Below are 11,219 nucleotides of genomic sequence, written 5' to 3'. Positions count from 1 at the left end.
GGGCCCAGAGGAAGCTGTGAAGGAAGGCTGATTTTTGAAAGGGGCTTAGTTTCATTAGAGTTACAAAGTTGGCCTCAGGATGTATTTTTTAATCCTCTGAATTTAAATGATTTTAGGTAGAACAGGCATCACCATTCTCTGTTTATGTTTGACTGGCTCCTGCAGGATTTAGCTTTGTATCAAGTTCTATCTAGGGGCACCTAGGAGAGTACAAGAAAATCTGGATTTTGCTGCAGACATTGGCACCTGATGAAGGGACCAGACCGGAAAGCATCAGCAGTAGCAGATATAATCCACTAAAGACATACAAACACAGGCCCCAAATTCCAGCCTACCAGTTCCAGGCCCAGCTGCCATCACAAGTTAGTTTCCTCATTATGGTTACATAAGATCTAGTTGGAAAAATCCACCTGCATCACCTAATTTTATATCTCAAAAACTCAAGCCTACCACAGTGCTATTTGTTGACAATGACCATAAAGAACAAACTTGGGTACTCCTATACAAGTCAGGAATGATTCAGTATTTAATTGAATGAAATGAAGTTGATCTAGTTCTTTGGAGGAGAGTTTGGAAACCCAATGGAAGCTACTAGAGCCACAGAGCCAGGACCGAATATTGCCTGCATCCTCTCTGCCTCTGGTTTTAGGCCCCTCCACCCTCCTCAACTGGGACTCTGCATTACTAGCCAGAGATATCTTCCTTGGTCACCATTTGATAGTGTCTCTTTCCTGCTCAAAACACTCTTGATGACTCCCAGGGCCCACAGGAGAAACCCTAGTTGAGTGATGTGACGTATAGGGTCTGAGTTTTGACCTTAAGCACATCCTCAGTCTGAATTCTGACCACATCATTCCCTCCCCTCCCTGACATCAACCTGGTCCTCCAGCTGCAGTCCTAAGATGTGTCATACCCAGTCTTTGCCAGGTTGCGTCCTTGGCTTCGGCCACTTGCTGTCTCCAAACCCCACCCCCACTGTATTAGTTTCCCATTGCTGCTGTAACAAACTTTCACAAACATAGTGGCTCAAAACAAGCCAAGTTTATTCTCTTAACCTGCTATAGGCCAGCAGTCTGAAATCTGTTTCCCTGAGCTAAAGCCGGAAGTATTGGTTGGGCTGGTTCCTTCTGGAGTCTCTGAGGAGAGAATCCATTTCCTTGCTTTTTTTCAGCTTTTAGGGTCTGCCCGTGTTTCAGGCTGGAGGCCCCCAACCTATCTTCAAAGCATATCACTCTAGGCTCCTCTCTGTAGTCAGCGTGCTTTCTCCTCGGCCAAAGTCAGGTCTCCCTTTGTCTCCCTCTTACAAAGACACTTGTGATTACATTTGGGGCAACCCGGATAATCCAGCATAACCTCTCATCTCAAGATACTTACCTTAATCACCCCTCCAAAGAGCTCTTTGCCATAGCGGGTAATATTCACAGATTTGGGTGAGTAGGATGTAGACATCCTTGAGATCCAACTGCCCTCCAGGTTCTTAGCTCAGATTTTGTTTTTCTCCTCTAAGAGGCATCCCTGATCCCCCAAGCTGTGTTCATGGGCAGACTCCCTCATGGAGCATGTCACACACCAGACTGTAATTGCCCTTTTGGTCTCCCTTCTCTCAACTGTCCACTGCTCCAGGGCCAGCATCTTGGTCACCTTCTTCCTTTCAATGTCCTCAAGGCGTGGCCCATGATGTATGCTCAGTTTTTGTTGGCAGGGATGGAAGTGTCCCTCTGGCTGATCACTCTAGGATGAACAGCCCTGACAAAGTGGACACAGAGGTCTCCCCATCAGGGGGTGAAGGGGCCTGAAGAAAGCAGGGCTGTAGCTAGGCCAGTTGGTGGGCCAGATCACATAGTACCCAGGCTTTCGGATTCTAGAGCCTTGCACAGGGCATACAACGGCCCAGCAGCCATAGAGGCCTGGGTTCCTCAGGTCACATGCCCTGTCCCTGCAGCCTACCTGTCGCTCTGACCCCAGGGACATGACCCTTGGGAACAGGTACTCAGAGTCCAACTTTACTACACCTCTGTGGTGCTCTGTGACTGGTTCCTTTAGATACTGATTAACTTTTCAGGGAAACACAATCATTAGGCAAATTCCATCCACCTATCAGGCAAGATAGAAACATAAGCAAATATTAACCTAGACACGCGGTTTACAGCCCGCAGCTGCACATGGCCGGTGCCAGCTTGTCCCTGGGTCCAGGGAGCTGTTTGGTTGAAGGGAGTGAGGCTGACAATTCTGTGCTTTCAGTTTACGCCAACAGATACAGGAACATGACCCCTGGAATGTGGACTTATCCATGGAGCAAGGTTTACGTATCAGCAAGAAACACAAACATTCACACACCCTCAAGACTATATTATATCGCAGCTGCAAGTGTTTATTTCTGACAAGGCTAACCTAGTTTTAATTATTTATGCCAAAACTTATAAGCCACTAAAAATGCCCTGCAGAATGGGAGTGCAAAGGGAAAGAAGTCTTGGTAACCCGAGACTTTGCTACGGCAGGCACCTTGCCCTTAGCTCCTGCGGGCAGCAAGCTGAGGCTGTTTACTGGTGCACTCTTTTGACATGTGGTTGAGGTGGTGTGGGTGGGAGAAGCTTCTGTGAGCTTCTTTTGGATGGTTAAGGGTGCAGAAAGGGCTAGGGAGTCTGGTCAACCCTCAAAAAACACACACCTCTTTGAGACTGCAAAGGGTGAACTACTGTAGGACTGACCACCCCCTCCGTGGAGGCCCTCAGGCCACTTCAGCTGTCCCCACCCCCTGAGGTGTCTGGGGCTCGTGGCTGGACACTCTGGAAATCCCGGTCAAAACACTGGACCGATTGGAAACACTGAAATCTTCATTCCCTCAGTTGGCAGGCCCTCTCTGGCCCGTTCTAGAGAGTTCAGAGGACATTTCTCTTCATGCCCACAAGAGGATCTTTTCTGCCCTCTCCTGTCCTGTCTCCCTTAACCCCTTTACTCTCATCCATCTGGAGTCCCACACTTATCAGCATCCTGGGCACAGGAGAAGATGAGCACAAGAAAGATCTTAGAATGAGAAAAAATTACATTCGATCCTGCCACGTAACATACCTAGTGCCAGTTGTGAAACCGAGATTCCTTTTCCTTATCATCAACTCCCACTTGACAGACGGTTTAGGGTCCTGGCTAAAAGCATGGGTTTTGGAGTGGGACAGACCAGGGTTAGCAGCAGTGCTGCCATTTATAACCTCAATGATGCCCTTGTGCAAGTTAGTCTGCCCAACTGCTCCTTAGTTTTGCTGTCTGCACAATGGAATAACAGGGATGGATACCCACCTCACAGGGTTGCTATGGGAACAAAATGAGATAAGCATGTTAACGGCTTAACGAGTCCCTGTATATGTAGCGACTGATTGATAAATGTTAGTTGTTGCTACTATTGGCCATGATAGGATTGTGGGTAGTATAAGAGTAACATGGAGAACCTCTGGTTAGAGAATGCTGGAGAATCAACTACTCTCCTATATTCAGGGTAATTGGAAGTACAATGGAGGGTGGAAGATTTTTCCAAGAGGTCACGGGAGGTAAAGTCACATAGGATGGAATTCGGCAAGCCCACTCCCCAGTACCTCCAGGATCTCTAAGTGAATGAGGAGAAACACATCTTGATCCTATATTGTTCTTTGAGAGTCTATTCCCCCTGCCTCACCCCCCAGCCCCCATCAAGCAGAAGAATCTCAACAGAAACTGGCATAAGTAAATTTAGTGCGAGAGGAAGTGTTGAGCCACCCACTAGGGAGGGGCTGGGCCTTCCAGCTTCACATTACAGGTCGGAGAAAAACAGAAAGCGTTTCAGGGACAGCTTTAACTCACTGAGCCAGCAGCCTACTGGGGTCAAAAGCTACTTCCCACAGGTATCAGGCCAGAACCTTTCAAGAAGGAACTACCCAGGGCTGAAGTAACCACAAATGGATCCAACTGGTTTTCGTGGTGAGGAATGTTTGTTTAACATTATGTCCAGATGTCTAGAATGCAAGACACATATGTTGGCCTCAGAAAGTGTTTATAAAATTCTTATTTGAACTCCATACTGGGTTAGATACTGGGATAAATCAAACTGAAACCAAACTGTTGGCCCCACCCTTGCAAAGAAGGGCTGGAACTGGTCCCAGGTTTCAAAAAAAGTGGACAAAAAAAACAAAAAAAGAGAATCATATGAGCAAGGAGAACTTGCCCGATATTCTCAACTGTTTTCCCATTCCAGGAAAAAGGCTAAGTTGTGGACATGGCAAAGTAATCAGGGACTTTATTGAGATCTGGTTTCCTAGGTGAGCCCCAGATAGGGAGAGAGCCCCCTCCCTGGGAACATCTGGCTCCTTTCCATTGCTGGGCAATTAATGATATACTTGGTTAAACAACCTCCCTGCAAGAGTGGGAGGTGAATGCCCCACTCCCCAAAAAAGCAGGTTACTTTTTCTTCACTTTTCTACCAAACATAAGCATTAATATCCTCTATTCGGCAATAACTTCCTGTTCTGGCAAAGAAGTGGAAATTATTGTGAGGTTTTTTGGCTGTTTTCATTTTTCAAGACTTATGTATTTTGGGTGGAGGGAGAGAGAGAGAGTGCACACGTGCATTGCATGCAGGGGAGAGGGAGAGAGAGTCCTAAGCAGACTCCGAGCTAAGCACCAAAGCTGATGCGGGGCTTCATCTCAATGAGCCTGAGATCACAGCCTGAGCTGAAACCAAGAGAAGGTCACTTAACCAACTGAGCCACTCAAGCACCCCAGAAATGGAAATTGTTTTAATGGGGTTTTTGTTTGTATTCTGGGTTGTTTTTTGTTTTGGGGTTTTGTTTTTTGTTTTGGGGTTTTGTTTTTTGTTTTTTTGTTTGTTTTTGGTTTTACTTTTTTTACCCTAGTGTTGGCTATAAATTCAGATTTGTATTTTCGAGTTTGACTTTAGGTAGCAGGACAGACCACAATTAGACCTGGCCAAGAGCTCTAGTACAGAAACAGCTTAGGCCAACATCCACTTCATTTCTGGGTTCCCCAGTACTCTGCCCCCCAAAAAGGGAAATGTCCAAAACCATCGTACTTGTGAAAAAAAGGAGGTATAGATAAGAGACTCTCAGGAGCCTCTATTAGCTAACTTAACTTCAACAAAGTATAGCTTACATTTAGGCCTTAGAACAATGACAAAAAAGCTCCTCCCTAGAGAATGGATTCATGAAATGGAGAGGCTAGTCTAGATTTTTTACTTGCTATCTTTTTTCCTTTTTTTTTTTTTCCTGGTGACTTTAACTGCCATTTTCCACAACATTACTATTATTATTTTTGAAAGATTTAAGAAAAAAGTGTTTCTCCACAAATAGTATGTTTGAAACATCTGAAAAATCATATATTCACAGCTTACTGTGACAGAGCCTATGACTGAGAGTCTGTTATCTTGAAAATAGTCTCTAAATTGCTTTCTTCCTTTGATGGATAAGAGGTGAAGGGTTGGAAACTAGGCCAGATTCCATCTCACTGCCCACCCCCCTCCACTTCTCACCACTGTTTAAACTATTCAGGCAAACTTGTTTCAGCAAACAGAAGATAAGGCTGAAATAGCTGATGTAATGGTGACCGAGTTTTTCCTTCTGGCAAATTAAAACAAATGATTTTGCTGTCAAACTTTACCACTGAAGTCACTTGGCAATCCAGAACTTTTCCATCAAGAAATTGCAAAATTGGATCCACTTGGAGGGACACAAGAGAATGGAATATTTGACCAAAAAGATAAGATAAAAGAGTGAATCTTTGCATTCTGTTGGATGAATGTGCAGAACATTTTCTAGAGATACGAGGTGGTAAAAGGTTGCATTTGTATGGGTGAGGCATGTCAGAGCATAAGACTGGAGAATAATATTTTAGAAACAGTGACTCTCACTGGGTTGTGTAAGTTCTCATAGGGCCTCCCTTTGAGTCTTGAATAGGTGCTTTAAGACTCAGAGGGGAAACTAGGTATTTAGAGATGACAATCATCTTTGACTCTTTGCTTCCCTATATACAGACACTGGACGAGCCCCAGAAACCCTCTGGTGGATCAGATACAGAACACTCAGTGGTTAGGACTGTAGGTCCTGGTGTCAGCAGGACTGGGTTGGAGTCTTGGTACCACCATTCACTAGCAAATAATTCAATGTTTCATTTTCTTCATCAACTGCAGATTACGATACAACTTACATCTTTCAAAGGCCTTGAAAGATAAATCTGGTGATGCACACAAACATTTTAGCATGGTGTCAGCCACAATCTAAAAATGTCTCTGACCAGAGACTCTATATAATCTCTTGAAGTCCATGTAGAGGAGGGTGTCATCACTGGGAGGCTTATGTTTAGTTTATACAGGCATTAAAGACCCGGCTGAAAAAAGCCCAGGCTAACTGTTAAAGACCCGGCTGACTAAAGTGTTCAATGTGTGCAGTTGCCCCTTCATTGTCTTCAAAGACAAGGTGCTTTTCAGATAGTAGAGATTTGGGGGGTTGTCAGCCTGCCTCCAATAAAAATATTTCAAGTGACAACAAATTTTAGTTAGTGGGTGGTACCAAAAATATGGCAGAAGTAAACCAGTCTTCTCCACTATGGTTTCACACTGGGTAGCCTACCATAGCTATTGGCTTCTAGAATAGGCAGATAGAAATACTGTGTGTGTGAAACTCTTGAGACATACCAAATTTCCAAAGCTGAATTGTTTGTTCCTACCAGAGTGTGTTTTAGGTCATTATCTGGTAGAAAGTTTTCAGGATAAATGAATTCAAGCATTTATTCACAGTTTATTCAACAGTGATTTATGGAGAACCCCAGTATGTGCTGAGAATGGTTTTAGGTGCTAGGTTCGTCCTGTCCATGAATATGGCCCTGTCCTCGTAGAGTTCACATTCTATAAATACTCTGGTTGGAGCAAAGCAGAAATTAGCTAACTGAGCATTTCTTTGGACTCTCTCATGGACTAGTGGTGAATTATCTAAGTAAGAAGACCTCAAAGGCTCTGTGAACAGAATGATGGCCTGGCACTCAGAACCTGAATGGGCACTCCCAAAGTGGTTTCCTTACGGGCAGCCATCCTACAGGAGCACTTGGCCCCTCTCTCCAGGAGTGAGGACTTGCACCTCTCTCATGAAGGGCTGCCTCTTTGAAACCAAGGCCAAGGCCAAGAGTGACTCCTGTGGTCACGTGGGGTTTACACATCACCTCTTCACCAATCCATTTCCTGCAAAGTGGCTATTAGCTTGGCCATGTGAGAGGATAGATCAAGAGGAAAGTAGGAGAAGCCTGGTTCTTATAGGCAGGAAAGATATTTGTTGGGGGCCGAGGTTTGAGATGAGAGATTCCTGCTGCTGCTGTGGCTAGCAATGTCGGGGCTCAAGGTATCATAGGAAGGGATAATGGAGTTAGCAGCTGGTTGCTGAATCCTTCAGGACCCTCCACTATAAACCACAGAGGCTGATTCTGATTATCAAGCAGAAAGGAGTTTATGGAAAGGAAATTGGCTTGCTCACAGACTTAGCCTAGAGAACCAATCTCTTAGAACAATATTTGAATCCACGCTACAGAACCGCCTGGGTGAAGAAGCTATTGCTTGGTGGCTACCCCACCAAGGAAAAAGGCCACCAGCACTGCCACTGATCCACTGATACTATTTCTGACCCATTTCTTCTAAAAGAAACCTCTGCCGCTCCTTGTGACAGCAAAATGGACTTCACCCGAGAGCCTTTTCCTTTAATGTTTTCACTTCTCAGTCAAATGTAACTCGGATTCAGATCCCTGAGCTCTAATTGCACAGGAGCTTGGGAACTGATTTTCTGGATTCTTCCTGATAAAAGTAGGACTCATAAAGCTGGAATTTCCCTGATAGAGCAAAGACGGGTTAAAAAGTTGCTGGACAGCCAGGCAACACTGCAATTGTCTATCTCACTCAACACCTTAACTAAGCCAAGGCCAACCTACACCACAATGTGAAGCACAGTGTCAATAACAACAAAATTCTCTGCCTAACGTAATTCAGCTCTCTCTTAAGCAATCTAAAATGACTCCTCTGCCTGAAATGGGTAAAACTCAAACTCAAACAAGAGTGGGCCCTCAGAAGTAAAGAAAACAAAACAACGACAAAAACAAAAAACCCACAAAATAACTAGCCATTTTATCTTTTACCTGGCAAGCGGGATTTATGGTATAAAATCTTTAGGGGGGCATTAGTTTGGTAATCAAGGCATTCTCAAGGACACCATGGGTACCTCTACCTTCTGGCTAGCTTATCCCCTAATCTGATGCAGGAGAGAGGAGCTATCCTAGAATCCTCTCAGCATCCTCTCAAGAGATAGAGAATTTGGATTCAGGGAATAGGGCTGCCTCCTCATAAGGGCTCAGGACACAGTTGTCCAGAATGTCGCATTGTGGGCCCTAAGATGGGAGCACTGACTTCTCGGTATTGGGCAGCCCTTGCCTAGTCAGATAGTAGAGCTCCCTGTCAGGGCTCACAGCCTCCCAGTTTCTCTCCCCTTCCATTTCCCCTCTAAACTGCCCTCTGGAAAAGACCACAGTCAAGTGTGAGGGTCATTCATTCTTATCTGTTCCCCTTGGACTCCTGGCAGCCCTTGAAGGTCCCTCAGAGAGGGTGTCCTGTGACCGGGTGTGAGGGTGCTGCCCGCAGTCTCTCAGAAACTGGCAGGCAAACGGGCACTAGAACTCGGCTCTGTACTCTCCCATGATGGCACCTCTTGTTCAAGGATATTTGCATTTAATAGAGGACAGAGACTTGAGCCAGAGGGTTGAGTCACCTCTTGTGCAATGTGCTCACCTTTGAGCCCTCGTGCTAGGGATTGCTGAGTAACACAGCATTCCCCCAGAAGCCACAGGGAGGTAATACGGCAGTGAGCAGAGCAGGCAGCCCTGGGGCATCTCTACTTCCTGAAAGCCTGCCACCCTCCACTCACAGGGCTGGAGGAGAAATCCCTATCTCCTCCAGTGGAGGAACCCAGTGGAGGTCCTTCAGGAACTTCACTTTCTAGGTCTTCCCATCATGGGAAAGATGAGAAGGATGAGAAGGAAATGCCAGCCCTCTGTCCCACTGGCCAAGTTCAGCTTCTGTGACATCTGAACTTAGCAAAGCGTGTGCTAGAGGAAGGAAGTCTACAGGATTTCAAGTTGCCTTCTGCCTAAAATGAGGGAGTGGTAACTACATGATCATAAAACTGTCTTGGGCCAGGCTCTGAGATTTGGAGAAGGCTGAAAGAGGAGGGATGACCATGGAGGAGACATAAACAGGCCATGAGGAAAGGTTTGGTCAGAGCTCAACGTACTGGAGGCTGTGAGTGAATCTGAATTCCAACTAGAACCTAATATGAGACCAACAGTCAAGGCTCTGAGGTGTTCAGATGACCACAATGGTTGATTCATCACAAGAGGAGGAGACCATCCGGAGATTCTGGGCTTATGGAAGCCTGCCTTCATGCTGGCTTCACTCCTCTTGGTTTGTTCAGCATTTATAGGGCTGAGAACCAACATGGGTGCCACCTCACCTTAGGAATCTGCTAGCCTTTCTCATGGCATTTCTACACCTGTTGCCCCAGACATACCCCCTTGATCCTGTACCTCAACTATACAAATGTGGCAAGTTTTGACTTAAATTTTCAAAGAAGCTTCTTGATCTGATTGGAAGACAGATATCAAGCTATGCAAAAATGTGTTATGACTCTACTGACACTAGGGCCCCTACGGTCTGGTCAGACTAAGACAGTGGTGCATGAAAGACAGTCCAGACTCCGCAGAGCAACTCTCTTGAACTTCTGTCCTTTCTTTGTGCTTCTTGAAAGAGAAGAGATGTCTGGGCCACACTGCTCACAGTCCTCCTCTACGCTTCTGTCCTTTCCTTCTTAACCCAAACACGCTCTAGCTTCTCTTTCCTCTAAAATATTGGAGGAAACCCTCTCCAATACTAGTTGGGGTACTTCTTATCCTTTTCCCCTTTTTGCTTTCTGCCTCTCCTAAGAGCTTCTGGCCACACGGAACCCTGGGGACAGGTCATGGAGGGCAGTGCTTCCACACGAGGACAGTAGTTCCCAAACAGGATCTACTGTCTACTGAACCAGATAAATGCACATTCAACACGCTTTTGGTGCCACTTCCTTTGGATCCACCTACTTCTCATTTTACAAAATGCTTCTAAGTGCCTAAATTTGTTGTAGCACCTCAGGTAGATACTAGAAGGAGGGGTGATATCTGGGGGACAGAAGTAGAAGAAATACAAATACCCATGAAAGAAAAGTGTGAGTTCTTGGTGGGAATTATCGGTGTGAAGAGAAAGCCGGAGGAGACCAGCGTAGCGATGGTATTGATTGGTGGGTCAGTCCGCACGTCTGTGATGCTGAAGTCGGCTCAGTGAATAGTTACCGTAGTACTGAGGGCCAGGTACTTTACACAGAATGTTCCCCATGATGACTCTGTGAAGTGATATCCCCCTGCTGAGGAGAGAGGATTTGAAGTCAGAGAGGTTAAGCTACTGGCTCAAGGCCTCTTCTGTAGTAAGTGATGGCATTTGGAATTGAACCTGAGCAGTCTGATTCAGAGACCGTGCTTTTCACTTCTACACTTGCTTTACTGTTTCCTCACAGAGAGGCTCCGTTTGGGAGCCAGGAGAGAGAGAGAGACTCCAGTGAGGCCACAGGCCTGTGGGCAGGACTGGTGTTTTCTTCAGGGAGAAAGTTAGGACCTGGGGAAATCCCTAAGGCACATCGCTATTTAGGAAATGCTGCGCAGGCATGATCTTAGTCAGTGTAGGCTAGTGGGCAATGAGCAGCTCCATATCCTAACAGCTGAACACAAAAGCTTATTTCCTGCTCCATAAACCCTAAGCAGAAAGTTCTGCTCAGGCAGCTCTCCTGGGCTTCTCCTCCACGCAGTCACTCTAGGCCCCAGGGCTCCAAGGTGGGAAGAAAGTGAAGGAAGTCATTCTGGCGACTTAACCACCTCAGTCAGAAAATGTCACCTCACCGAGACTCCTGTTTCACTGGCCAGAATGAAATCACCAGGGGAGGGTTGAGGGGTCTCAGAAAGGTAGTCCGTGGATGGTCCGCTGCTTTTCAATAGTCACTACTCACTCTGGAAGGCCACCATGACTCTTCAGGGATCACTTGCCATTTCTGCCCCAAACACACTTGAGAGCACATGTGGGCAGTGATATGATTGCCTGGCAAATGCTGGTGAATGGCTCCTGAAAG

Source organism: Mustela nigripes, chromosome 3, assembly GCF_022355385.1.
Source record: "Mustela nigripes isolate SB6536 chromosome 3, MUSNIG.SB6536, whole genome shotgun sequence".
Classification (NCBI taxonomy): Eukaryota; Metazoa; Chordata; class Mammalia; order Carnivora; family Mustelidae; genus Mustela; species Mustela nigripes.
The sequence above is the reverse complement of the archived record's forward strand: the minus strand, read 5'-3'. Positions refer to the sequence as shown.